The following is a 26,341-nucleotide window of genomic DNA, read 5'->3' on the forward strand; positions in this document are numbered from 1 at the left end:
GGTGAGGAGGGTCCTGACAACTCACCATCTGTCTACTCCTGGGTGCTCCAGAAGGCATAGAAGTGATTGTCCAAGGGCCCCTGGGGGGCTCATTGGTTGAGCATCTGCCTTTGGCCCAGGTTGTGATCCCAGGGTCCTGGGATCGAGTCCCACATCGGGCTCCCTGCATGGAGCCTGCTTCTCCCTCTGCCTGTGTCTCTGCCTCTCTCTCTGGGTCTCTCACGAATAAATAAATAAGATCTTTAAAAAGAAAGAAAGAAATGATTGTCCAGCCCAGTGGAGGATCCTAAGGGAAAATCTTGAAAAATACTTTCACCTTTTTAAAGGATAACACAAGCCTATCAGACCACTCAGCTTTATAAAGAAAGTGGGTAAGCAGCTACTTTTATTATTATGTTCTAAAGTGGGAACCAAAAAGCCTTAATAAAGTAAAAGGGATTCCCTACAGGAACTCCAAAGGGAGGGACTCATGACACCACGTCCATGACACGATGTCTGTGGTGCAACAGAAGCAGTGCTGGATTCAAAGTCCAGATGTGCAGGCTGTGTGATCCTGGGCAAGTCACTTAACCTCTCTGAGCTCCAAAGTCCTCCACCAGAGACTGCGTTCTCTTCAGGGAATGACAGTGATGAGCATATGACACGTTCCAGAGGGAAGGGTAGCGAGTTCCACCCCCAGCCACCTCGAACACATTGTTCACACCATTATCACACCCCTCATGCACATTGTAGTAGAATTTGCTGCTTACTTCACTGAGTCTCCTGGTCAAGCCCACCCACCCCCTGCCACATTGTGGGGCTCCGTGACTGTCTTTTGAATGAAGGAAGCAATGAATGAATTGACAAACCTGAAAAGCCCCATGCAGACAGTGGCATTATTATTATGTTTTAAACACAGAGCTACACGTAAATCATGATGCAAAGAAACTCTTTTTTGCAACCTTCTGCTCACAGCCAGAAACCTAATATCATGGAATATTCAGGAGGTGACCAGAAATGACACAATGCATTTCACACCCTTTGCCCTTAGTGAGGTTTAAAGCGTTTCCACAATGCCCATGTCACTGGGTCATCCAGACACGCCAGACAGATCCTGAGAGTGTGGGCGGCTGAGATTGCTGGGACCTTACAATCCCCACGTGTCCTTCCTAGCTCACAGATGGGGAGACTGAGGCCTGGGAGGCAGAAATGCTCAGCTCCAGGCCCTCTGGCAGCCCGGTCAGCAAGCCACAACGAGAGCTCAGAGGGGCCTGATGGCACACCCAGAGCCCCGTCGCCCCTGCCGTGCTCCTGCTGGGGCACGAGGCAGTGAGCAGGGTCCCCGAAAGCCCTGGATTGCTGTGGAGCCTACATTTGGCTCCCAAATCAGGGCGGCGGGGAGGGGGGGAATGATGCAGATGATCCAGTAGCAGGAAGAATTCAGATTAATTCAGGAAACACTTACTGAGCCTCTATCAGGTGCCAGGAGCTGGGTTTTTAAGGTAAAATATGAGGGGTTCTTAATTTCTTGCTTGGACCAGACCACGTTCACTGGACACCCCATATTCCAATGTTTGTGTACACCTTCCCTTTCGGCAACGGGATCTGAGCAGTGCTTCCCTCCAGCCCGCACACCATCCGGCCTGGTGCTCTTTCTGTCCCGGGGGTTTCTTGCTCTGCTCTCCAGACCTCACGCTTGAAGAGCCACTCTTCCCCCCCGGGACAGTCCCAACTGTCCCTCCTCCTCTTCTGCTTTGGCAGCGCTGTCCAGGGCTTTCGCCTGCCCCCCCCAGGGATGGGGGAGGAGGACAACTGTGGAAGAGATGGTCATAACCCCGTGACCCTGGGGACAGAGCCAGACCCTGCCCGTCCCTGCTGCCTGTCAGCTGCCCAGGAGTGTGACAGGAAGGCTCCCCCTTGACCCCAGCTGCTCTGTGCCCTCGGGAGGCTGTGGCCCAGAGCCAAGAGGCAGCCAGGCACCCTGTGCATCCGTGTGCTCCGGGCAAAGACAATTTCCTAGGGAAGGCTGGGAAACAGAGCCAAACAGGCCCTGTGTCCAGACAGAAGAAAACAGAAAATGCCAGGAGGGGAACCTGGCTCAGGGGCAGGGTGGAGCAAGAGGAAGTGTCTGGAAACTGCTCTTCTCCACCTGGCTGCTCTGAGTCTACACATGGTCGGAGGCTAGAAGGAAGGCCCAGCTGGGAGGGGCCTCTGCAACCATCCAGTCCACCCCCTTAGGGCTAGGTGGGGAACCCGAGGCCCAGAGAGGGCAGGGAACTGTCCAACGCCACACAGCCGGGTAGAGACGAGGCTCGACTGGGACACCCTGAACCAGTGCGCTGAAGCATGTGATAGGGCCTGCTGCCCACGTGTCCGGAGGTCACCATCGTCACCTCCCTACAGTGCCCTCGGGGGTCACTTGACTCTCTGTCCCTGATGAAAAGCAGTATTTCTGATGATGTTCTAGAAGTTTAAACCCAGCTGGTCCTGATCCCAAAATGCATCCAAACCTAGTGTTTGGCTGCTATTAGGAGGTTTCTACGTGCAATTCCACATCCGGAGCAACTACTGAGTCCTGTTTGACCTGGGAAGCACACAGGCAGGAATGTGATCAACTTCTGACAGTCCCAGGAACACACTCTAGTCAGGGAGCCCCAAGGTGCACCCAGGACATGCAAGGCACTACGTGACCAGGCAGCTTGCATGGGACGCGGCGCCACACTGAGGACCCTGATGAAGGCTGTTCACATCAGCTGTTTGGGGGCCTTACTCTGAACATCGATTTCAAGCCCCTCCCCACCCAATATTGTAACAGCTAGCCACCCAGCGCCTGCAGTCTGACTGGCAACGAAAAGAGCAAAGGAAGAGAAATACAAATCTCTGGGTTTCACTCCAGCTGTGCTGGTCCTGAGCTGTGTGACCTTGGGCCAGTCCCTTTCCCTCTCTGTGCCTCCCTATTCTCACTGTTAGATGAAAGGGGAGTCTGGATGAGCCCTCAGATCCCTCCAGTCCCAAGACCCTGACTCATAGGAGCCCAAGAAAGACCTGCCCACACCCACCCGGCCCAGAACTTTCCCCTTGGGTTATTTTCTCAGATTCTCAGAGATTCTAACTGTGGGAATCCTCACCTGAATATGGAGTTGAAGAATGACTCCGCTTTATAGAGCAGGAAAACCATTCTGTAAGGAGATTCCCCTTTCTTTCTTTTTTTTTTTAATTTTTTTTTTATTGGTGTTCAATTTGCCAACATATAGAATGACACCCAGTGCTCATCCCCCTTTCTTTTTACTTTCTCTCATCACATTCCCTTGGGAACACACAGCCCTTGGTGGTACCAAACCAACCAAACTTAAAGCAGCTTTCTCGGCGGGGTGGGGTGGGGGGTGGGGGTAGAATTAGTTTTTATTGCATCTCAGCAGTGACTTAGCAAAGACACCATTGGTTTTCTGATGCTGAGGACATTCTATATACAATTCTAGTGCTCTTCACCCCCCTCATTCTTACCACTGACTCTCTTTCTGGTACCCAAAGTATGAGCTTGCACTTTGACCTTGCAGATATGCTCTTGAGTTTCAAAGAAGGGGGGGTGGGCTTTCCTCTATTTGTATACACGCTTCACTATCCTTGTGTGCATCTCACACTGTGTCTGGGAGGGCTTCCTTATGCAGGACACACCCTGCGTAACTGTACATGACAATCTTGGTCTTCAGAGTAGCCTATCTTGTGCTTCCCCAAACAAAAGTCTAGCTTCTCTTTTCTTATGATTTCTCTGCCCTGACAGCTGAGATAGAAACCTTGAAGAGTTTAATTCCTCATATGAAGTCAATGGCCCATTTGAGATGCCATCATTTTCTGTCTGCCCAGGGTCTGAAGCAGAAGAGAAACAGTCTTGGCAAAGCACAGCACCCAATCCCATGCAGCTCTTTCTGGAAAGCCTGGCCTTATCTAGAGCTGAACCCTCTTTCCCTTCCTTCCTTCTACCTCTATCCTGGGTACAAATTATTCAGAACAGAAAACTTTAGTGACATACTCAAGCCTACTGTCACTCCTGCGCCATTCCACAGCCAAGGTACACCACACGGAGTAGGGAAATTCCATGCATTTTGGGGAGCAATCCAAAGTTGCATGGAAAAGGCTTGGATATGGGGGGAGCGGGTGGAGAATAAAGAATTGGGACCATTGAGGGGCATCTGGGTGGCTCAGTGGTTGAGCACCTGCCTTTGGCTCAGGTCATGATCCCGGGGTCCTGGGATCAAGTCTCACATCAGGATCCCCACAGGGAGCCTGCTTCACACTTTGCCTGTGTCTCTACCTCTCTTTGTGTGTCTCTCATGAATAAATGAATACAATCTAAAAAAAAAGAATTGGGACCATTGATGAAATGAACCTTCCAACCACACCCTATCTTCTCTCATAGTTTGTCCAGTCCTCAGACCCCCCTTCTGTGTTTTCAACTGCCCCTGCTCTACTTGATCAGAACCTGCCCCAAAATATATGCAAAACTTTCCCTTCTTAAGAAAAAAGTATTCTGTATTCCTAATAAACAATCTGCCACCCTATATTTCCCTCTCCATTCTTCAGGGAATTTATTCTGGGAAAGAAAGAATATAAAATAAACAAGTGTATTTAAAGTAATAAAAAGCATATAAAATATATGGAAGAGTGTGGTTCATAACAGTGAAACTGAAGCAATGTAAACTCAACAGAGGAAGGATTTGGCAAAGTACCACACAGAGTGGAGGGATGTTCATCATCCAGTCATTAGAAATGATGGTCATGGTGATGACACAACACCAGGAGATAAATTGGAAAAATATAGACCTCACAGGGGTGCCCAGGTGGCTCAGTCAGTTAAGCATCTGCCTTCAGCTCCGGTCATGATCCCAGGGTCCTAGGATTGAGCCCCATTATGGGGCTCCCTGCTCAACAGGGAGCCTGCTTTTCCTTCTGCCCTTCTCCCCCTGACCCCACACACACTCTCTCTGTGTCAAATAAATGAATAAAATCTTTAAAAAATATATAGGTCACACATACAAGCCTATTATTCCCATGTTCACAAAATAACCATAACATGTAAAACTGGTGAGATCTGAATAAAATCTCTGGGTTGTACCAATGTCAATTTCCTGGTTTTGCTATTATACTGTATTTATGTAAAACATTAGTATCAGGGGACACTGGTTGAAGAGAATATGGGAACTTTCTGTTCCATTTTTCTTCAAACTCCTGTGAATTTATATGATCTCAAATTAAAAAAAAAAATTAAGGCCCTCAACCTTAAACAGAAAGAAAAAGCCTAAAAAAAAAAAAAAAAGAAAGAAAAAGCCTGAAAAAATAAAATAGCTATATTATGTGATAGAAATATGGGCGATTTTCTTTGTCTTTTTTTAATGAATTTTCCATTTTTTAAGGTCAATGTGTTACAATGCGAAGGCAATACCCACTGTATTTTTAGGAAAGAAATCTTAAATTCTCCCAGCTGAGTCTGTGCTCCTGCTCCCCTAAACATAATGTCCCTCATGGCCTCCCGCTGTGGCTCTAATACTTCCTTAGTCATCAGCCTGGAAGACAGTGTACTCCCTGAGGGTAGGGGCTGTGTCTTGAGCACCCTTGGCCACCTTCTCTGCTCTCCTTCTGGGCACAGATGGGTTTTACTCAAACTGACTCATATATGCAACAAAGAGGTATTGAACCCAAACTCCACTGGGTATTGGGGTATAGAACCAATTTTTTCAAGGCACATGGAAGAGCTCCTGCCTTAAGGAGCTCACAGTCTTCAGACAGGCATGTGTTCAATCCAACACAGCAAAGCTACAGATAGCGATGGACAGAAGGTGGGAGTAACACAGAAGGGGTTGGGTTGCAGGGAGGGCTTCGCTAAAGAGATAACACTTGGGCTGAGCCCAGGTCGAGGAGAAGGTGGTCAGGTGGCCAACTCAGAAGGATATTTCCAGATAAAGGATGGCCTTGGACAAAGACATGGAGACATCGAAAAACACGATGGTGCATAGGACATGTTAAACCCACCATTTGCATTCCGGGGATGTTTTTAAAATTTATTTATTTATATCAAAGTATAAGTAACATACAATGTTATATTAGTTTCATGTGTACAACATGGTCTTTTGACAATTCTACACATTACTCGGTGTTCGCCATGCTGTGTACTCACCATCTGTCCCCATATAACGTTATTACTATATTATTGACTACATTCCCTACGCTGTAATTTTCATCTTGATGTTTTTAACTAGAAATATATTTTTTAAAGATAAATAACATTAGCTTGGTGTGTTTTTTTTAAATTTATTTATTCATGATAGACATAGAGAGAGAGAGAGACAGAGACACAGGCAGAAGGAGAAGCAGGCTCCACGCAAGGAGCCCGACACAGGACTCGGTCCCGGTTTTGCAGTATCACACCCTGGGCCAAAGGCAGGCGCTGAACCACTGAGCCACCCAGGGATCCCCTTAACTAGAAATATTTTTAATCATAATTACATAAGCACTTGTGAGTTTTTGTTAATGCAATTAAATCATTTCAGGGCGCCTGAGTGGCTCAGTCAGTTGAGAGCCCAACTATTGATTTTGGCTCCGGTGGTGATTGATCTCAGGGTCATGAGATTGACACCCCCATCGGCCTCCACACTCAGCATGGAGCCTGCTTCAGATCCCCCCTCTCCCACTGCCCCTCTCCCTGCTTGCACTCTCTCTCTCTCTCTCTTTTTCTCTAAAAATAAATTAAATAAATAAAATCTTTAAATCGTTTCATATTTTTCCTTACTTTTATGTTACTAGAATTATTTTTGCCATCTATTCTTTTTTTATTTTGCGTTACACAGCAAAAATTTTATTCATTGATCTGTTTATTTTGCTCACATCATATTATATTGATTAAAGCTTTTTTCATTATGAGGGTGTATGTCTTTATTCCTATCAACTTTGACCTTCCTCAGTCAAATTTTATATAAATTAATATGGTCTTGGATCTCTCAGTATTTCTTTAATTTTTTTGGCTAAAAACTAATTTTACCAAGTATAATTTTTGCCACTGTTACTCTTATTTTGTTTTTATTTTTTTCTACCAGAAACAGTCACAATGAATTGAATCAACTGCTGAGCATTTATTTTTCTTTCTTAGATTATCCATGAGAAAACTGAGTGAATTTGTGAGACGTGGAGAAAGACAGATGGAGAGAGAAAAGGCCTAAGAGGCAAGCCTCCAAGAGGCAGAGACAGGCCACAGTGCCCCTGCCATACTGCCTGTAAAACACAAAGTCAGTGTTTTGCTTGGAGAACAAAAGTCACCACTCTTTAAAGGAAGAGGAGAAAATCCATGGTACCTACAAAGTGTCACTCACAAAGTCGAGCACACGGCAAAAAAAATACTAGATGTGTAAAGAGATAGAAAAATGCAAAAAAAAAAAATGCAACCTGTCATCAAGAGAAAAAGTGATAACTAGTTCTCAATGGAAATTTTTAAATCATCAGTTGTACATTTTAGAAGGACCACCCAGGTAGCCAGTAGCCTAAGGTCCATTGAGAAAGGCCTGGCCTAGGAAGAGATAGTGTCCTGTTAGCAGAATCTCCTCCTGGGGCAGCCCAGGTGGCTTAGTGGTTTAGAGCTGCCTTCAGCCCAGGGTGTGGTCCTGGAGACCCTGGATTGAGTCCCACATCAGGCTCCCTGCATGGAGTGGAGCCTGCTTCTCCCTCTGCCTGTGTCTGTGCCTCTCTCTCTCTCTCTCTCTCTCTCTCATGAATAAATTAACTCTTAAAAAAAATCTCCCCCTGGCTCTAAAGGAAGGTGAAGAACATAAAGACGAATGTCCTACAGAACTGTGAGTTTTGTGGTTACGCTAAGATCACAAAATGATAGGGCTGAAAAAAAATCTTAGAAAGCATTCTATCTACCCTCTCATCATATGTAGGGGAAGTCAGGATTCGGGAGATGGGAGAAGTGATTTTCCTAAGATCCCACAGCTATTTCAAAGATAAATCAGGATTAGAACCCAAACTTCGTAACTTTCCCCAGTCACATGGCCTCCCTGTGACAATCTTGTGCTAAAACAAGGTCTCTGAGTGACTAACTATGTGCGTTTGCCCAGAGGGAAATCCTGGCCATAGTTTCAGAGACAACATCAACACGTCATTTCTTCTTTTTTCTCCCACATAGAATGACGAGGTTTCCAGTAAAGCTGTCAGATACTAGTACAAAGTCATCAGGAATCAGACTTAATGCCCAGTCACGTAAGTGGTTGAGATGTGAGGCATCTGAGATTAGATTTCTAGAAATATGTGTGCTCTTATTCACATTCGGATCTGTTTGGTTGTTGCCTAGAAGTAACACGATACGGTCATGACTATGGCTTTGATCCATGGTCATGCAGTTAATATCATCCAGGAAAAAAGAAAAATACATTCCATGACCTCGATTTTCACCTCCAAATGATGCTCTTGGAAACATGCAGCAACATGTTCCCATGAATGGGGCTGCGTGAATGGATCAAGTCTTCTCTCTGATCCTGGGAACAAATTGGAAGCCACCCCTGACCCACCCAAACTCATCATTGGACTGTTTGTTTGTTTGTTTGTTTTTTCTACAGCAAAGGAGCAGGTTAGGGATGTAAGGACCATGAGTCCGATTTGGGATGTTTTGTCTGAGATGCCTACTAAACATTGAAGTGGAGATGTCAAGACTGTAGCTGTATATGCAAGCCTGGAGTTGAAGAGAGGTTCTATGAATCATTGGAAGGGTTCAGGAAGGTGGTCTACCTAGTAGACTAGCTGATTGTACTGTGCTCTAGAGAGCTGCCTCCACCTGTTTCACTAATCTCTTATCTTCCACTATTTGAGTCTACTCTTGCCTAATCTCTCAGAAAGTAATTACCAAGTGTGTGATATGTCTGACAATGAAATGGGCTTCTTCCTATAGGAGTAAGTTCCTTCTTAGTTCCCAGGATTGGTCTAGCCTGGGCCACACAACCAGGGGTTCAATCCAATTGGGTCTTATGACCCTTCCCAGAGGGCCTGTGGCTGGCTGGGACCTGGGGCTGGTGCTCAGGGCAGGGTGCTGAGACAACCAGAGTAGGCCAGATCGAGGTTTGGCCAAGACCCCTAAGGCTCCGCCCTGCTCTACAACGGTTGAAATTCTCTCATTGGTTACAGAGAGAAAGAGGCTAGGCATCCCTCAAGGGCCAGGTAGGGAGCAGTGCTTTTATGCATATCATCTCATCTAATCCTAACCACAACCCTGTGATGCAGGCAGCCTCATACCCTCTGCCTTTACTAATCAGAAAACCCAGGATGCAGAGATCAAATCTCTGCTCAAGGTCACATGGCTCATCACTCATGTCTGGATCACTGTGACTTCAAAGGCCACACTCTTCCTGCTACCCACACTGTCTCTGTAAGTGCCAAGTGGGACACATACCTGGGGGAGCTTTTGGGTCCTTGAGTGCATTTAGGCCACATACCTGGTGTGGTGGAGGGAGTCTGCTTCAAAAACATGTTAATGAGAAGTAGCTACTGCCAGTTGTGTATTTCCAAGTCACATTTTGTGGGATATTCAAATCTTAATGAACCAACCACAGTAGAGGATCCGAAACCACAACACAAGGTGAGGGTACATGTACGTAAGAGTGCATTTCCGGGGAGGTACAGACCTGCACATCAATATGCATGATGTCAGTTTCTTTCACACACAAGGGTGTGTGTGTGTATAAACAGATCAGAAAGTATGTTTCACCAGGTAAGCAACTTATTTCCTTTTTCAAATCACAGAAAACAAAACAGAACAAAGAAGCTCCTGCTTTTATTTACATGACAGTCTTCAAAGATCTATGTGACTGGGTTCTCCCTTCTGCTTCGTCTATCTATGTGTCTGTTTTTGGACCAGTACCATACTGTCTTGAGGATCACAGCTTTGTAATATAGGTTGAAATCTGGAATTGTGATGCCTCTAGCTTTGGCTTTCTTTTTCTAACATTTCTTTGGCTATTTGGGGGTCTTTTCTTGTTCCACACAAATTTTAGGATTGTTTGTTTCACCTCTGTGAAAAATGTTGAGATATGTGGAGTTGAAGAAACAAAACAGATGAACATAAGGGAAGGGAAGGAAAAAAATAAGAGGAAAACATACAGGGAGACAAACCATAAGAGACTCTTAACTCTTAGGAACAAACTGAGGGTCGCTGGAGGGGTGATAGGTGGGGGATGGAATAACTGGGTGATGGGCATTAAGGATGGCACTTGACGTAATGAACACTGGGTGTTATATGCAACTGATGAATCACTAAGTTTTACCCCTGAAACTAATAATACAGTATATGCTAACTAACTTGAATAAAGAATTAAAAAAAAATCTGTGTGACTGGCAAGATTACCTGTTTCTGTGATTTCAAACCATTGATTTAACCATTTAAAAGTGCACTAAGTGAGCAATTCTGAGTTTTTTAAAACCAATCACAAGGAAGCCTACATCATGACTTACCCAAACAGTAACTAGACTCTTGCTAGTAGTCAGGTTCTCTGGAAATTCTTATCTAGGGATTGCACATGTTGGGACCAGTGAAACCAGACGTGCCTAATGGGCGCAGGGAGGGTCTGGGAGAGGGGCCAAGTTGGTAGATATCAAGCCAGAGGACCTTCTGCCTTTTTTATCTGCTCTTTTCTGGAAATGCCAGAACTTAGCAGGAACCAGGGGGACCACCAGCTAATTTTGACAAGCGTTTCAAGTCTTCTAGCAGGTGTGCAGAGACACAGAAGAGTTTACTGGCCCCAACTGAGGTTGCCAATATCCCCAGCAGGAACCAAGAGGCTTGAAGCAAGATTGGGGAGAAGAAGGTTCCACCTGTGGAAAAGATTTCCATGAAGGGCAGCACCAACAGCCTTTCACTGAGGATTTCCTGGTCCAACTGCTCAGCTACCTGGGAAGCAGGCTTCTGACCTGGAGCAGGATTTCTCTGACTCCCCTGAACAGGGAGGCATCTTGGCAGCCCTCGACCTCAGTAGAGACAGGAGCTTCGATCGTGTCCCAGTTGCATCTCCAGCACACAGCACAGTTCTCAGCCACGGTAGAGACTAAACAAACAGTTGTTGAATGAATGAAAGCATTTACCTCCCACCTCCTTGCTTCCTGCTCCACCCAACAAGATTTCCGCTGATAACTCGAAAGGCAAGTGTCCTTTTGTACCTGTTCGGCCATCAAAAGGACTGTGAATTCTAGCTGCCACTCAAAAAGAAGTTCTCCGTGGATTAAATTTAATTCAGCAAACATTTATGAGTACCCACAACACAGCACGTAAAGGGCCCAGGAGCCGGGAAACCCCAACCAAGTCTGGAGGGTCTAAGCCTGTGGCATGCCCGTGGCGGTCATCAGTAATTGATCACAGCAGGTCCACAGGTGGCTTAAGGACTCTCTCAGCAAAGCCATCCAGGCAGCCACTCAGTGGGACCAGCCTACCGCCATCCTGATGGTGGGTGGGTGCCTGGCTCGGCTTCCATATGAAGTTCAATAAATAAAGCCTGAACAAAAAGCTCTTAGACTCCATAAACCTCTAACTGGGGAGCAAATAAACACCTGGAAGATGAGAGGCCCCTTCCTTCCTGCCTCCCAGATGGGTCACCAGTTGCATGATTTTGAGAACAAGATGCTTTTCCACTCAGGAAACCAAGAAACCCCAGGCGTGCCCACAGAACCACAGTAAACACGGATGCTCTGATGCAGGCTCCCCCGGCTCTGTGCCAGCTTTTGGCCCCTTCAAGGGGAGCTTTCCTCCTCTTCACATCAAGACCCTGAGTCCTGTCCCTGGGGCCTGTCATTCTGGCCTGTAGGCCGTTCCCTGGCCATCTTCACCCCCATGCTTGCAGGCCCCATCCCGCCTCCATGCCCACCCTCTCCCATCCTCCCTCTGGAAATGGCCCGGCAATTGCAATGGCTTTCAGGGAAGCTGCTGGGTGTGAGATTGTTTGGAAACTCCACGCCGAGTTGCTCCGGAGACTTCTGTTCAGCTGTTCTCACTGGTAAAGCTCAGTTTCCCCGGAGCCTATGCTCTGTGCTGAGAACCCGAAGCCCTGAGCAGTCTCTTCTGTTCCTGGGGTGTGTGCTTGAAGGGCACAGCCAGCTGCCCCAGGGGGACGCCTGCCCAGAGCGTCCTTCCAGGGGATCACGAGTCACCAGCAGGGAGCCCGGGACACAGGGGTAAGGGGGTAGGCGATGTATTTTATCTTCATTCATGCTTTGCTATCACCACTGCCCCAGACACTATCATCTCCGTCATCATCCCCAAGCACGTACACAGTAAGCCCCCACCTGGGGCACTTGGCTTCTGTCGTGCTACAAGGACAGTCCAGTTGGGGAAAGAGGTTTTCCACGAACAGCGATGAAGGCAATCCAGCACCTCCTGTGCTCACAGCTGAATCAATGCAAGGGCACAGATGCTCTCTATGACTACATGACTTCCAGCAAGCATATTAAAAAATAAAAATAAAATTAGTATCTGAATCAAATATGCATTTAACTTACTCATATAGTTGGCGTTTTTTGTATTTTCCTTAAAAAGCTCAAATGAGTCTTTTGGGCCCCGGGAACAAGGAATTACTAGGTACGATTTTTTCTTTCTTTTTTTTTTTTTTAAAAAAAAGGCAGTAAATTGTCTTATATTTTAAATAAAGAATCCATTACAAATGCCAAGTTCTAAGCATCTGCCTTTAAGATAATATTCTCTTCACCAAAGTTTGTGATCTGGATTTTTTGGAATGATATGAATGAAGGCTCTGTTCAGAGGTAAAACTGAAGAAACACAGTCTTGTTTCATGAAACATGGTTTTGTCCACATCTGTGTCAATTCACCAACTAACACGAAACAGCTACGTGCACTCCTCCCAGGACAGAGACTGGGCCATTTGGATTATGCAGCAAGCAAGAACTCGTCTGGCTGTCTCGCCGAGGCTCCGCACAGTGTCAGCCAGCTGGCATGAGCTCAAAAACCATTCGGTGAATGAATGAATGAATGAATGCATGCATGCATGAGTGAACAAACAGAGCCTGAGGACTAGGTATGCTCCTCACTTTTCAGGTGTGAGGTTCTCAAAGGCTAGACCCATGGAAGCTCTTCTCAAACACATGCTTTCCCATGCAGACACCTTTTCTCTCCCATCCAGAGCAAAACAAATGAAAATTGGCTCAAATACACAGCCCTGGCTTTCTTCTAGAACAGGAATGGGCAAACGACAGCTCACAAAATCATTTTCCTGAGCCACGCTCATCTGTTCACGTGCCCGGGTCTCCTTGCACACACATCGGCAGGGCTTACGGGCCGTAACAGCATTCATCGGGCCTGCAGAGCCTGGAATGGCCCCAGTCTGGCCCCTTACAGCCAGCGAGCTGAGCCCGGCTTTGGAACACCGGGGCGGAGGACGATCAGAAGAGGAGCCGGGGCAAATAGGTGGGGGGACAGCCAGCACGGAGGTGGGGTGCAAATGTCAGAAGAGGTGCTGGGCCCCTGGACGAGCCTCTGGGCTCCCACCCCCCACCTCCGAGGCCAAGAAGCGCGCAGTCTTTGGGATAAGACAGCCTGGGATTCACTGCATCAAGGCTCACTGTCTCGGCATCTTAAGAGGTTGCTTCACCACCTTGAGCTTTGGCCTCTACATCTTTAAAAGGGAAACTGCCTAGATCACAAGGTTTTCTTGAGACTCAGATGACATAAGAAGAGGTAAAGTGCCTCTCAGCGCAAATACAGGGCAGAGTTTCCAAATGGACTTATTCCGGATTTCTCTCTCTCTCTCTCTGTCTCTCTCTTTCTCTCTCTCTCTCACATGCACACACACACACACACACACACACACACACACACAAAGGCTCAGGCTGTGGTAGTAGTAGGGCTACAGCATGCAGGAGGCATTTCCTCCATCTAAAGGATCTTAGGGCTCACACAGCCCCATATTTCCCCCAACAACCTTGCAGTCAAGAATCATCTGAGATACCTGTTTAAATTCCAGGTTCAAATCCTGACCTGCCTCTTACAAGTCTGGGGCCCTGGGAAGCACCCAATTCCTAGGGACCTATTTCCATGCCTTTTCTTTGAGGGGGGCCACGCTTCCAGCAAGGATGGCTGAGGATTAAGTGGCATAAACAGGTAAGCACCAGCACAGACCCTGGCAGTTAGGAGGTTCCCTTTTGCTGTCACTGCCAACATTCAATCACCAACCTTCATGCATGGCAGGTGCACAGTAACCCTGGGGTCCTTGCATCCTTCCTCCCGTACGTGGTCAGGACCTCCCCTGGGGAATTCACAAGGCTGCCCAGCTAACAACTTGTTGGATGACCCTGGCCATCTCAAGGAACCTCTCTAGATCACTAAGATGTGGCTTATAAAATGATGGGGTTGGTCTAAACTGTCCTGGTGATAAAAATCTCTCAGGAACATCATAAAACATCCAGCCTCCTGAGCCCTTCTCCTGGGGATTCTGGCTCCTAAGGCCTAGAATGGGACCCAGGTTGGAATCTGTCATTTAAACATGTATTGCAGATGATTCTTGACTGTAAGGTAGTTGGGGGAGATACGGGGATCCATGAGCTCTAAGATCCTTTAGATGGAGAAACTGCCTCCTGCATGCTGGAGCCCTACTACTACCCCAGCATGAGCCTGAGCCGGTGTGTGTGTGTGTGTGTGTGTGTGTGTGTGTGTGTGTGTGTGTGCGCAAGAGAGAGAGAGAGAGAGAGAGAGAGAGAGAGAGGGAAGATGTGTCTTCAGGCTTATGAAACTGTGAACTAGGCATTACTTTTCAGAAAGATTTTAGGTTGTCAGCTTTCGAGAATTAGTCACCACATGACTGTTTCCAGGCCCAGGCAGCCAATATGCAGATGTGACTGTTTGTCTCTGTCTTCTGACTCACATTTGCTTTCCTCCAGAGACCTCTGCCCCTTCTGAGAACCAGGAAGGGCCCAGGGCCTGCGGCTGGAGTGTCCTCACCAGCCATGCCCGAAAGATGTCCTTTCATGAGTTTCTAGAGAACTCACCGTCCTCCCCTCCCCTCTCGGCCTAGGCCAGGGCTCCAGAGGGCTGAGTATGGGGGAGATGAGTATGGGGGAGATGAGGGCAGGGCGGCACCAGGGGTAAACCATGGAGCTGGTGTGGGTGGTGCGAGGGGCCCTTCGGCCAGAAGCCTGCTGGGGAGGCCAGGGCCAGGTCTTTCACCTGCCGCTTACCCCTGTACGCCTAGGGGTCAACTCTCTTTACATGTCCAAGCCTTGGTTTCCTACCCTAAAAAATACTTCCTGCAGGGTTATTGTGAGATTCAAGATCACCGGTGAGCCCGGTCTGTAAACACTGAAACTGCCGGGGTCATGGCCCTGCCAATGCCGCACGTCACTCTTTCCCAGTTCTCTTGAAAGTGGCACCTGCACACCCCCAAGTCTTTAGTGACCAGGCTGAGGTTTTATTTAGCTCCTTAGACTGTGGAGATGCAAATAGCTTCGCACCTGGAGAGTCTTTTAAATTATCCTCCCTTCCTGAGCCCTGTTTTCTATGTCTAGGGGAGGGCATGACATCTCCAGGGCCCAGGTGCACAGCCTTGGGGTGTGCAGGGACAGGCAGGACCCAGAGAGTGAGAGGACACAGTGCTCTGGATACTCAGAGGGTGGTAGGGTGCTCCTGGGCTCAGGAATGGGGGGCGGGCAATGGACTCCCCGGGGCATTGACTGGTGTGTGTGTACTCACAGATCTCTCTGTCCATTTGTGTTTGTATTTGTAATTGCAAATGTGCACTTGGGGTGTGTTTGTGTGTGTGTGTGTGTGTGTGTGTGTGTGTGTGATGTGTGGGCACTGAGCCTGTTCACATGGCCACGTAGAACTCTGACTTGTTCTCCGGAAGTAGACTCACTACTGGTCTAAGAATGGTGTCAGACTCACGACCCATCGAATTGAAGCCCAAGCACTAAAAGTGCAAGGCCATGGTTTTGACTCTGACTGTCCCCCAGCTCCTATCCATCAGGTCACAACTGGGGGCTGTAGGCCCTGTGGGTGAGCAGGCCTCAGAGTGGGTGCTCACTCCTCCACCTTGGCCCCCTGCCTCCTCCTAATCCCCTTATTGCCTACATGCATTGTCCAGGGAATCTGAGCAGACCCTAGAGGCAAAGATTGCTAGAGCTGAAAGAGGTCTTGTCCTCCTTCCAGACTAAATATGATGAAGCTCTGAAGCCCAAAGAGGCCAAGTGATCAGTCCAAGGTCACACAGCCAGTTGTTGATAGCCATTTCTCATTCAATCATATAGACAAACATTCATGTGTGCCTGGAACCATGTTGGGCACTGGAGAAGAGAACCAGGGAGCCTAACTTAGGTCAGGGGTCTGAAGAGGCTTCGGGAAGTGACACTAAAGCTACCATTTTGCTGAAGAGTGGATGGGGAGGCAGCGAGGTGATGGGTGGGTGGAAAGAGTTCCATGCAGAGAAACAACTCCAGGTGGATGAGCCCTGAGGTTTGATGGAGCTTCACATGTTCAAGGTTGTAAAAGGCACTCACCGAGGATGGGGAGATGAGTAGAATGCCAACTCACACAAGGACTTTGAATGTCATCCTACTCGCAGAGGGAACATTGCAGCTGGGGAGCAAAATATTCTTAAAAGGTAATTTGCACAGAATAGGTTGGCAGGAATAGAAGCTGAGAGTTTAGTTCTAAGCTGTTCTCCACTGTTCTGTTTACTTGTACCACCTCATTTGAAGGTCACCGCAATCTTACGAGGCTGCCACTTCCATTCCCACTCTGCTGGGACTGTGGCACATTAGGAAACAAGGCTCAGAGAGGTTGAAGCTTGCCTAGAGGCCGCTCAGCTGGTGAGCCATGGAGGCAGCACGTCAAGCCCACGCTCTTGCCAACAGAGCCTTCTTGCCCTTTCTTTAAAAATATCACCTGTTCTTGGAGGGCATCACCTCCCACTTATTCTTCAGCCCCCTGTGACAGGGCTTTGTCCCCCTCTGCTCTCCTCACCTGCCTCTGAGGTCACAATGATGTGCTATATCCATTCCATGCCATCCTCTTTCACTGTCAACCACCCTGCCTTGACTCCAGGGACGTCACACTCTCCTGGTTCTCTGCCTGCCTCTCTGGCTGCTCCTTCTCATGCTTTCCCGAGGTTTCTTCCTTTATTGGCTCTCTGTGGGTGGATGCTCCTTGAGGAATCTATCCTAGGCCAACTCTTGCTTACTTAGGTGCTTTGAAAACACGTACTCACTGACTACCAATTGTCTATCCCTAGCCCTTGCTCAAGCCTTGAGCTCTGAAACTATACTGGCAACAAGTAGCATCATCTCCTCAAAAGCAGCATGACCAGAGTCCCCATATCTTCTACCATGTTTCTTCCATTAATGATCCTACTGTCTACCTGATTTCCTGCTACAGAAACTTATTTTCCGGGATCCCTGGGTGGCGCAGCGGTTTGGCGCCTGCCTTTGGCTCAGGGCGCGATCCTGGAGACCCGGGATCGAATCCCATGTCGGGCTCCCGGTGCATGGAGCCTGTTTCTCTCTCTGCCTGTGTCTCTGCCTCTCTCTCTCTCTCTCTCTCTCTCTCTCTGTGACTATCGTAAATTTAAAAAAAAAAAAGAAACTTATTTTCCAGGACACCTGGGTGGCTCAGTGGTTGAGTGTGTGCCTTTGGCTCAGGTCATGATCCCCGGGTCCTGGGATCAAGTCCAGCATTGGGCTCCCCACAGGGAGCCTGCTTCTCCCTCTGCCTGTGTCTCTGCCTCACTCTGTGTGTCTCTCATGAATAAATAAATAAATACATCTTGGGCATCCCCAATGGCCTAGTGGTTTAGTGCCACCTCCAGCCCGGGGTGTGATCCTAGAGACTGGGGATCCAGTCCCACATCAGGCTCCCTGCATGGAGCCTGCTTCTCCCTCTGCCTGTGTCTCTGCCTCTCTCTCTCTCTGTGTCTGTCATGAATAAATAAATAAATAATCTTTAAAAAAATAAATAAATAAATCTTAAAAAATGAAGAAACTTATTTCCCCCTACCCCGACACCATTATTTCCATATCTAATGAGTCATTAAGTCCTCCAATTTAGCTTCTAAATCCTGATCCAGTCTTTCTTTCCCATTCCCGCCCACTACCCTGATCTATGTCCTCATCAACCTCCTCAGCAAGGTGTACAGAGCACCAGGGCTGAAACTACAGTGAAGGGGCTCATGGCCTTCATCATGGCCCATTGTTACAGCAGGCTTCAGCCTAGTTCATAGGCATCTGGCCTCTTCCTAGATAGGATACCATCCTGATGCATGGAGTGGGTAAGAGAAGTATATGTGCTGCCGAAGTGGGCTTTGGGTGGACAAGAGAAGGCTAGTCTTCCTTAACCTGCATAAGCTACAGTGTGTGAGTTTGTGCAAGTCTCCCCTGGGGAGGGCTCCCTGCCCACCTTCTCACCCAATATGGTGCTTCCTTCTGCAAAGGGAATCATTACTACCTACCCATTCCCTACCATATATACACACAGCTCATGACTCTTTAGTCAGTGGACAGATTCTAAGATGGTTCCAAATAACCCTTGGCCCCTGGTATTCACACTGTTTATTCCGCTCTTGAGTGTGAGCAGGATCTATGACTTGCTTCTAACCAAAAGAATACTGCAAAGGTGATGGGATGTCATTTCTACGATTATATAACATAAACTCATGACTTTGGTCTTGCTAGAAGACTCTTGCTATTGTCTTCTTGGCTTGCATGCTTCCATGAAGCAAGTGGTGATTGTGAAGGGCTCCATGTCCAAGGAACTGAGGGTGTTCTCTGGATGACAGACAGTGAGGAACTGAGGCCCTCTGCCCAACAACCTTCAGGGGAACAGAATTCTGCCAGCAACCTCATATGTGAACTTGGAAGTGGATTCTTCCACAGTCGAACCTCAGATGAGACCCCAGCCCTGGCCAACACCTTGACTACAGCCTTGAAAGAGACCCTGAAGCAGAGGGCCCAACTAAGCCATGCTCTGATTCCTGCTTCAGAAACTGTGAGACAATGCGTGTTGTTTTAAGATGCCAAGTTTGTACTAATTTATTACATAGCAATAGGAAATGAATACGTATACAGTCTCTTTTCCTGTTTGAACAAATGGAACTGGGCTCTTTCTGCTGCAAGCAGGGGTGTGCAACAAATAGAGGTGCGCCAAATCCGTCAGATTAGCCCATCTTATCAGCATCTCCGGTACATTTTCTTCCACACCAAATTTCTATCATTCCCTAAACCTGTATTTTCTCTGCTTAGAATATCTTTCCCGTTTTCTTGACCTGTGAACTCCCTTTTCACCATCTCGGACTGGCTGAAATGATACCTCCTCCAGGAAACCCTCTGAGATTAACCCTGGATAGGATTCACAGCTCACTATGTATCCCTCTATCTTGCACCATCTACAATGTCCTATGGCCACCTGCACGCAGGTCTCACTCACCACTCAGTGCTCTTCACCTCATCTTATTTATCATTCTATACTCAGAGCCTATGAAGTCCTAGGTATACAATAAATGTGTGCTGAATGCATGAATAGTTCAGCCTAGCACATCTCCTCCACCAGGAATACCACAGCCAGTGAGGGAACTCCGTAACCATTTTGAGTAGAAGACAAGGCCTTGCTGTCATCATGGGGACCTATCTCTAAGGGTGTTATCATATGATATTTATGTAAGTGAGGAGGACTACCTTCACAGGGAGCAGATATGGGTGAGTAAAAGGCCATTTTGTTGTGCTTAGAGCTAGGATGGTTTTGGATACACAAGTTAGCCTTCAGTAGAACAAGGGGGTGGGGTGGGGAACAGTGGAGAGAGCAGGGAGCTGGGAACCAGAGGTGACACCAACCATGAAAAATCCCCAGTGAGGGGAAGGCCAAGAACAGAATGCTTAATGTTTATTTGAACTTGTTGGCTGTTAGAGTTGCTAGATTCCAAACAACAACAACAAAAAAATGGGGACACACAATAAAAAAATTATTGTTTATCTAAAACTCAAATGTAACTGGGTGTCCTGGGTATTATCTGGGTTTGTATCTATTGTGATATAAATCCCTCCTCCTGTGATTCTTCAGTCAAGTCTGCAGCTATCACTGTGTCTTGTATGATTTAGGGGGTTTTGTGGAATTACATAACAGGAAGAATTTGGGCTCTGGAGCCATTGGGGCACAGAGCAGGAATAGCACAGAGTAAAATGAACAAATTCAATAGCATCAGGAGTTGAGAGTCAGAGGTGACCACAAAGGGTAATCTTGGGAAAATCTTAGGAAGAGCTTGGAACTTTTTAAAAGCAGAGTGAGGGGGATCCCTGGGTGGCGCAGTGGTTTGGCGCCTGCCTTTGGCCCAGGGCGCGATCCTGGAGACCCAGGGTCGAATCCCATGTCGGGCTCTCGGTGCACGGAGCCTGCTTCTCCCTCTGCCTGTGTCTCTGCCTCTCTCTCTCTCTCTCTCTCTGTGACTATCATTAATAAAAAAATTAAAAAAAAAATCTTAAAAAAAAAAAAAAAAGCAGAGTGAGGGCTTGAAGCAAACTTATCCGGGCAATCTTTCAAACTTGAGGAGGGAGCAGGTAGATGACACCTGGATGACATTTAGAACACCTGTAGAGCCCTGAAGAGAGTCCGAGGAACTGTATTCTCTTCCCATCCATTGCTCCCCTCAACTAGGAGAATTTTGGATGTAAGATCCACAAGAAAGCAGCAAAACTTTTCACCTGAGGGTCAGGGAGCTGCAGAGGCGGGGTGGGGGAAGAGGCACACTGATAGTTGTAGAGAGGAGTTGAAAAAAGCTCAAGGTTGGTTTGTGCAGCATACACATTAGGGGAGGGGCTGGGTTTTCACCAAGTTCATCAGAACCCCTGATGTGAAGAATGCGTGCAGAAGACTTGCTTACTCAGCTCCCAGATGTAAGATAGGTCTTGATGGGGGCATCGTGACCCCCAGAGCCCCGGCTAGACTGGTCCAGCAGGGCCTGACTGCCCATTTAAGCGAGGATTTCTGCCCTGTAGAACAGCCCTCTGCGCACCCCAGCATTACAGTTTTGAGGCCTTGGAGCTCTTCTGGAGCCAAGTCCTATCAGGAACCAGCCTGTGCAGTTCCACACAAATCTACTCTACCCACAATGGACGATATCCCATTTTTCTCGAAACATATCAGCAATATTCATACTTCGTGCCTTCGTACATGGTATTAAGACAACATAGTGTTAAGACAAGACCACATATTCTTTAATACTCCTCCTTTTGAGAGGTGAGCCTGATTCCCCCCCTCCCCGCCCCAAGTGTGGGTTGGACTTGGCAACCCCCTTCCCACAGGTGGAATAATGTAGCAATGACAAAGTGTGACTCCAGGGACTATGTTATAAGAGGCATCAAGACTTCCTGCTTGTTCTCTCTCTCTCATAACTTACTCTGTACAAAGCTAGCTGACCTGTTACACCGAGACACCCCAGAAGCCCAAGGAGAGGCCTGTGTAGTGAGGAAGAGAGGCTTCTTGCCATCAGCCATCAAGGGACAAAGGCCTCTACCAAATGCCACATGGGAGTGCAGGGAAGCAGATTCTTCAACCCCAAGGAAGCCTCCAAGTGCCTGCAGACCCAGACAGCATCTTGATAGCAGTCTCAGGGGAGACCTTGGGCCACATCCACCCAACAAACCTGGTTCTAAATTCCTGGCCTGCAGAAGCAGGAGACAGTAGATGTTGTTTCAAGATGCTAAGTTTCGGGGTAGTGTGTTATGCAATCATAGATAACTATACACACATGCTCCTTCCTGGACTTAAATACCACTCCTTCTCTATCTGGCAAACTTTTTTGTCATCCTTCAAAATGCCATGCAAATACCACTCCCTCTGCATCACCATCTGCAGGGTGCAGCATCCAGTTAGCTGCTCTTCCTCTGGCGCTTCGTAGGCAGGTCACATCCAGGTCCACTTCAGCCCTTATTGTATTTGATTACAGTGATGTTCTCTCTCTCTCTCTCTCTCTCTCTCTTTCTCTCTCTCTCATTGGAATCAGAGCTCTTGGAGGGATTATATCTCATTCATCTTTGTATCACAAATGCCTAGCACAATGGTAATACTCGGTTACTAGTTCTTTAATTACTTAATTTAATCAATGGGCACAGAGAAAGGCTGTGTAACATGGTATTCTCTTCCTCTTTTTATTTTTAATTGGTGAAAAATTTCATCTGAGAAATTGAGTTGATTTGTAGGACTACCTGGTAATTGATGGTGTTGCTAACATCTTTTTATGGCTTTCATATTTTTATATTTCTTTCATTAGCTTAGTCAACAGAGCTTGGGTGGTTGTCTATTTGTTCCAGAGGCTGGAGGGGGTACCCTTGTGACAGGGAGGTCAATTAGACCTGAGCTGTCCACCACATTAGTCACCAGACACATATGCCTATTCCAACTTAAATTTATAGAGCGCCTGGATGACTCAGTTGGTTAAGTGACCAACTCTTGATTTCAGCTTAGGTCATGATCTCCGGGCCATGAGATCAAGCCCTGCATTGGGCTCTAAACTCAGAAGACAGTCTGCTGGATATTCTCCCTCCCTCTCCCTCTGCCCCACCCTTCTACTTGCACACATGCTCTCTCTCTCTCTCTCTCTCTCTCTCTCTCTCTCTCTCTCTCAATCTCTCTCTCCCTAAAATAAATAAATAAGTATTGGGGGGAAAAAAAGCTTAAAATTTAGTTCCTGTCACACTAGCCACATTTTAAGTGCTCCAGAGCTACACATGTCTAATAGCAGTGCCAATATAGGAAAATTCATTATTGCTATATGTGCTAGTGGGCAGAGCTGATTCAGAAAACTTTTAATATATATTAGCAATGGTAGAGGTGAGGAGAGTCTAAGCTGAAGCCGTGGGGATGAGATGGAGGGGCAGGATTCTCTCTGTGACAGTTAATACCATGCAGAGCAATGAGGTATGGTGCATTTAGGATGCCTTCTAGGTCTCTCCCTATGGCAAGTGGGTGGATGATAATGGAAACATTCACTAACATAGTATGCACAGGAGAAGGAGTAGGATTTGGGGAAAGGGGATAAAATTAGATTTGGGCCCAGAGAGTAAGAAGTAAGTCTGGGATAACCAGTGATGTCTGGGAGACTGCTGGGTCTCAGAATGTGATGTAGAGAGTCTTTGTAAAGAGAGAGCTTCCGAAGAAGGAGCAGTAGCCACAGGTCAGGGCTGGAGCCATGCACCAGGGTGAGGACGCTTGGGGAAAGGAGGCAGCATGAGATGGCCAGTGATAATTAAGGGCCTGGGAGCACTGGCATTTAGGGCAGGGTTTTCAAACTGTGAGTGGGTCATGAAATAGAATATATCTGCTCCAGCATTCAAAAATCGCATCAAAAATATGAACATGCTGTGCATATAATCTCAGTAAAGATCTTTCCCTGAAACTTTTGCTATGATTTTAGCTTCGTATTTATCTATTCATCTATCATCTATATATATCTATATACATATGCATATACATATATGTTTTGCATGCTAAAACATATTTTTCTGGGTTGTGGTCTAACTAGTTTGAATGTCACAGATTTATAAAATGAACACCCAGACTGTAACATGGGACACAGGAACTGAGACGGTATTCTTTTCCTCATCACCACCTGAAATCCTGGCATACAGTAGACAGTAAAGACCAAAGGAATGTAGCTAGAGGGTAAGAGAAGAGAAAAATAACCCAGTGTCAGATGTCAGGGATTTAGCAATATTGAGAGCACGTGTGGCCTTATCTCTGCAATTCCTGTGCATTGGCAGAGCAGAAGCCAGCCTACAGAAGTCAATGGCAGTTGAGGAAACAGAGAGGAGACAAATGACCTTAGAAATTGAGAGGCATTTGTTTTGTTTGTTTTGTACTGAAGACATGAAAGCTCAGTATATACCCAGAAAAGACTGTATGGGAAAGGCACGCTCTAAAACTTGTTGTCTGACAACAAAACCACTAGCCATATGTGGCTATTGAAATGAAAATCAATTAAATTAAAAATGCAGCTCCTTAATCATAGTAGCTAGGTGGCTCATCGAGTGTTAAATGCCTACTGTATTGCACAGAACTGAATAGAACACATCCATCATGGCCAAAGGTCTACTAAACAGTGCTGCTCTAGAAAAAAAAAAAAAGTCTTAATTCATCACGTCTACGCTGGCTTCAGTAAAACGAACCCAAGTTAAATTGGTGCACAGCACTCCCAACCTCCTCCTACCCAAAATATCCTCCAAACCAAGCAGAAGAACCATTGGGAGATTATATCACAATCTGTACATGCCTTGAACTCACATTTGGTGTCTGTGAATGAGGGTTAAACCTGGGTGAAGTTAGCGGGGATACCAGGAAAGCTGCTGGACCTTAGGATGTGGTGTAGGGGCTGTATGGGCATTCTGTGCATCCATGATTTTTTCCCACCAAATCCAGCAAAGGTCTGTGGCAAGTAGAAACAGCTCATGATTGCCCAGGCCTGAATGCACAGGGCAAGTAGCTGTGGGCAAGGTTAGAACTGTGATAGATGCTGGGGTAGTTCCAGATAGGAAAGATGGAGCCTTCAGGGGAGGGTAGACCCAAGATGGTGGGTAGAATAGTGCCATTACAACAAAATTCCAGTTCTACAAAATTCAAGTGACTAGTGAAGAATCAATAAATTATTTGTGTAATTTCTATAGGTAAGTTTCATGGTTTCTCTATGGTAACTTGATAACAAAAATCTATATAAAATTTCCAATTTTGCAGAAGAATCTCTCTCTTTTTGAAACCTCTTGCTGCCAAAGCTATGTTCATTTCTCTGTTCAATGAAATGGTTGTTCTTCTTCACAAAAAAACGTGTTTACTTCCCTTCTCTTCATCCCCATTAGTGATCTGAGAGCCCTGTGTTCTACTTATCTTATCTCTTCTGCAATAAAACAGGAATTTGAAGCAGGCTCTGGAAACACTTCTGAACCATAGTTTCTGGTGAGGCAACCAAGACTCGAAAAAGTTAATTGACTTGCTCAAGGACCTGAAAATGACATATTCAAAATGCACTGCAAATAAAAATATTCCACTTAGCAACATAGTGGAGCCTGAAAACCTCCCATTAAACGAAAGAAGTATGTTTTAAGAGAATGAGATGATGAATTCGTCTCTAACAAATCCAAAATGAGGCAAAACTAAACTACATAAGGGGAGCAGCAGAGGGAGAGGGAGAAGCAGACCCCCACGGAGCAGGGATCCCATTGTGGGGTTTGATCTCAGGACCCTGGGGTCATGACATCAGCCAAAGGCAGGTGCTTAACCGACTGAGCTACCCAGGTGCCCTCTAAACATGACTTTTCTTAAAAGCTCATTCATTTGGATTCACTAGTGCAGAATCAGGGGGGTTTGTGAGCAGAGGGTTTCCTGGGAATTGAACTGACAAGATGTTGGGGGGAGAGGGATCCCCTGGAACGTGGCTACTGGGGGGTTCTGCTGCTCCTGGCGCTGCTCCAGTTCATCTTCCTCTGAGTTTACAAGGGTTTCGAAGTGTTATCCTTGGGGGTCTGTGGAGGTGGGTCAAGAGCTTCCCAAGGGAGTGCTAAGCCACCACAGGGCACGACTCCAGGCCCCCACGTCGGGCTGACACCGCTGCTCTGCCATCAGCTGCCCTACACATTAGATACCCACAGGAGAACCTATTTAAAGACTGGATTCTGATGCTAAGATAAGAAGGAAAAAATTCCTGGGCACTGATTCTAAATACTAAAATCAGTATTTAGTATTAGTATCTCTAATACTAAAATTAACATAAATTCTAAATACTAAAATTACTTTTACTTAAAAAAAAAAAAAAAAAAAAACAACTCTCTCTTCCAGACTCTCCATGAAGGCAACCTCCTTCAGGCCTCCCTATGGACCCTGGCCTCCCTTCTCCCTGACTCCCCATCTCACTCCTTCCAACTACACCCTCTCCTAGTCTGTGCTAAGGAAAGGGCTGCTTGCTTTGGGACATGAGAGCCAATTCAAGTCACACAGAGTCACTCTAGTGGTCTTCTCTGGGGTCCCCTCTGGGGAGGGGAGTGTGGCTTCTAGAAGGTGGAGTCCTCCAGTCTATAATGGACAGGGCATGTGGCTGGGCCACAGAAGAGAGTCAAGAGCCAGTTGCAGCCACTCCAGTCTGGAGTCCATGGAGGTAAGCCATGTACTGCTAGGTCCCATGTCCCTATTCTAGATTTGTCAGCTGCTGGGCCTCTAGGAGCCTCTAGCTCAGGACCTCTGGCCTCCTCTCTGACCTGCTGGCTTCCAGAGCTGCTGACATAGGAGTCCTTCACTGTGCAGGCTGCCTGAGCCCTGCTAGAGCCAGCTGGGCACAGTGAGAACTGGTCATATGACTGCCCAGAGCCC

The 26,341-nt window shown here is 46.9% G+C and overlaps 2 long non-coding RNA genes across 3 annotated transcripts; one reads left to right on the forward strand and one right to left on the reverse strand.

The window, feature by feature from the left end:
• Window positions 1-9,622: 9,622 nt before the first annotated feature.
• LOC144280539 (uncharacterized) lies at window positions 9,623-16,966 on the reverse strand. 2 transcript variants are annotated; one of them, XR_013348940.1, is made up of 3 exons: window positions 16,504-16,966; window positions 12,289-12,434; window positions 9,623-11,057 (listed from the first exon to the last, which is right to left on the reverse strand). It is a non-coding gene; the product is annotated as an uncharacterized LOC144280539 (long non-coding RNA). The 2 variants fall into 2 exon arrangements; XR_013348941.1 differs by having other exon boundaries at window positions 12,274-12,434.
• On the forward strand, window positions 9,645-11,512 carry LOC144280540 (uncharacterized). The gene is made up of 2 exons (XR_013348942.1): window positions 9,645-9,727; window positions 10,781-11,512. It is a non-coding gene; the product is annotated as an uncharacterized LOC144280540 (long non-coding RNA).
• Window positions 16,967-26,341: the final 9,375 nt, after the last annotated feature.

This window comes from Canis aureus, chromosome 12 (genome assembly GCF_053574225.1).
Source record: "Canis aureus isolate CA01 chromosome 12, VMU_Caureus_v.1.0, whole genome shotgun sequence".
NCBI classification, from domain to species: domain Eukaryota; kingdom Metazoa; phylum Chordata; class Mammalia; order Carnivora; family Canidae; genus Canis; species Canis aureus.